The following is a 3,521-nucleotide window of genomic DNA, read 5'->3' as shown; positions in this document are numbered from 1 at the left end:
TCATTGGAAAACTGCTTGTTCATATCCTTTAACCATTTATCAATTGAAGAATGATTTGTATTCTTACAGATTTGACAAAATTCTTTATATATTTGAGATTTGAGACCTTTGTCTGGCAATCTGTATATAAAATTTTTTCCCCTAATTTTTTGCCTTCCTTCTGATCTTGGCTACGTGTATTTTATTTGTACAAAGCCTTTCTAATTTAATGTAAAAATATCCAATTTACACTTCACATTGTTCTCTTTCTCTCATTTATTCATAAATTGTTCACCTATCCATAAGTTTGATAGAGAATATATTCCATTTTCTTCATGTTTTCTTGTAGTTTCTCTCTTTATATCTAGGTCATATATCCATTTTGATCTTATCTTCATAAATAGACTTTGTTTTCCTTTAAAAAGAATCCTTCCTTTGACTCAGCAATACCACTTCTAGGGCTGTATACCAAAGAGATAATAAAAATAAGAAAGGACCCATGTGTACAAAAATATTTATAGTAGCTTTGTGTGGTGGCAAAGAATTGGATATTGAGGGGATGTTCATCAATTGGGAAATGGCTGAACAAGTTGTGGCATATGAATGTAATGGAATACTATTGTGCTAATAAGAAATGATGAGTAAGTGGACTTCAGAAAAACCTTGGAAAGACTTGTATGGCCTGATGCTGAGTGAAGTGTGCAGAGCCAGGAGAGCATTATACACAGTGACATTGTGGGATGACTGCCTTTGATAGAGTTAGCTCTTACCAGCAATGCAAGGATCTGAGACATCTCCAAAAGTCTCATGATGGAAAATGCTATCCACATTCGAAGAAAGAACTATGGAGTTTGAATGCAGATCGAAACACACTATTTGTTCTTTTTTTTCTTCTGTTTTATTTTGCTTCTTCTTTCTTGTGATTCCTCCTAATGGTTCTAATTCCTCTTTACATCATGACTAGTGTGAAAATATGTTTAATAGTAATGTATATGTAGAACCTATAACAGATTGCATGCTGTCTTGAGCAGGGAGGAGAGAAACAGAGGAAGAGAAAATTAAAAACTCAAAAGCGTATGGAAGTGAATGTTGAAAACTAGAAATGAATGAATTAATTAAAAAAAAAAGAATCCTGAATCCTGATCCTTGCTTTGGAAGAATGTGGCTCAGATAGACCTGAATGTTATCCATAATTTTTGCTTTCGAACAATGATACACCACCTAGAATTGCTATTTCCCCTTTCCCAAAGATTAGCAATCCCCAATTATCCCACTTTTTCATATCAGTACTGCCCCTGAGAGCAAAATGGACTCTATTTCCCCTTCTATTTCTTATAATATAGCAAAATTACCATATTTTTCCAGTTAGGAAGCCAATTTGAGTGGTCCAAGATTTTTTTTTTGCAAGGCAATCGGGATTAAGTAACTTGCCCAGGGTCACATAGCTAGTGAGTATCACGTGTCTGAGGCCAGATTCGAACTTAGGTCCTCCTGACTCCAGTGCCACTGCTCTATCCACTCTACCCCTTTGCTGCCTCCCCCCCAAGCTATGGTTTTTTTGACAGAACCATTCTTATGATGCTCACAGGATATGCTCATGTATCTTCCTTTCCCAAACAATCAGTCATTTCTGCGCGTGCACACACACACACACACACACACACATACACACACACACACCCACACACACACACACAAACACACACACCTCAAAACAATCCTTCTTTGGCATAAAATATAAATAAAAATTTTTAAAAAGTTTGTGGATTGTAATGTGGTCCAAATTTCATTCACTAACAGGAAAGCAGAGGTTACCATCTCTTTTAGTCTTAATTAAATCTGTTGTTGCCATTAACTGAAGGCTTTAAAAGAACTGAATTTGTGGGAGCTAATAGAGAGGCTAGAAGAGTACTGGATTCAACACATGGTCTGAATATAAATAGTTTCTAAAGTGGTCATTCTAGGGATACATTCTATCTCTGAGCAGGAATCTTTTCTAATTCAAAGTTATTTATTAATATTCCTTATGGACTCTTTTGCCCCTTCCCTTTCCTACTTGTCCTTTTTTATTTCCCAGTCTAATTGTTCTGTTGAGCTCCATGCTCTTTCATGTTCTGTTGTTTTCTTTGCCTTCTCCTCTCCATTGCTCCTAACATTAGGAGAAGTACAATCATCTATTAAAACCTCTGCTTGGCACTAACTGCTGTACTGGGCACATTCATTAACTAGGCCAGGTTCCCTGCAACTTAGAAGCTGGAAGACTTTTCCTTCCCAGCAATTGAACTGAATTCTTTAACACTGCACCTTGGGGATGTAATTGAATTTATTCCATCTCCCTAATTTATCCTTTCCATACAACATGCTAATGATGAGCTAATTGAAAAGCTGAGTTATTGATCCTGCTCCTTTAACTGAAGCACCAGATCTGTTCCAAGTTTCATCAAAGGTTGGAGAAGGAAGGAAAGGAAGAATCAGTATTCTTTTAACCAGTGAAAGTGAGGCTAACTCTTTTGTTTTATAGACAGAAACCAAGTTAATGCAGCTGTAAACTGCATTGCACTGATGTAGCTGTCTAAACCAGCCCAGGCAGAATGATTTCCCCATGGCAGATCCCTTTCCCTGCTTGGTGTCTTGAATTTAGTTGGTAAGAAGCAAGCTATTAGCAGGCTTAAATGGGTGATAATTAGCTGTACATTATTATTTCAAAGTGGTGTGGCTGTGCCAATTAAGTGGGTAATTAGGAAAACCCCAGGACAATAAATTAAGACAGAGTCTCAACACCAATGCCCCATCTGTTCTCCAGCAAGCATTCCAATTAGCCAAGCATCCTATTTAAGCATGTGCCAATTAAGGAGATTTGAATGTATGCTTGAGTGGGTAGATGTGTAATAGAGAGTGTCACAAGTTTTAGGGGAAATCATTTAAAATTTTGGAGAGCTTTATGAGATTGGGAAAGGTAGAAAAATTTAAAAATATGGATTTTTCTATGTCAAAAAGGCTATGCGATTTAAATCTCTTGAAGTGTTGTTTTATTGATGAAGAATAAATGCGAAGAGCATATCTTCACTGCATTTCTGTTTTGTGGGAACTATATCATGATTATCTTGCCTCCACTCCCCTTCCAAACAGCAGAGCTGATTATCATATATTGTTGGGAAAACCACAATTTGCCAAATATTTGGTGGAAGTTGGCATTTAGCAATGTAGGTGCAATTACGTGGGTTAAAGAGATGAGTGCAGTACAGCAGAAGTCTAAGTAGTTTATGAAGTCATCCTGTATTAGAGGAAATGAATTTGTTATACACTACATTGGATAGGATGGTGGTAAACTCAAAAAGTCAAGTACAAACCATGCTGATGAAAAAAGAAATTGCTGAAATTAATGCATTCAAAATAAGGAAAATGTTGAAATGCTATTAGGATTACACAGCAGCAGCAGCACTTGAATTTACTAGGATTATCAAACCAAATGTCTGCCTGCCTATCTATCTATCTATCTATCTATCTATCTATCTATCTATCTATCTATCTATCTATCTATC

The sequence above is a fragment of the Vombatus ursinus genome, unplaced genomic scaffold (genome assembly GCF_900497805.2).
Source record: "Vombatus ursinus unplaced genomic scaffold, bare-nosed wombat genome assembly UNPS02011014.1, whole genome shotgun sequence".
Taxonomy (NCBI): Eukaryota; Metazoa; Chordata; class Mammalia; order Diprotodontia; family Vombatidae; genus Vombatus; species Vombatus ursinus.
Note: the sequence above shows the minus strand (reverse complement) of the source record.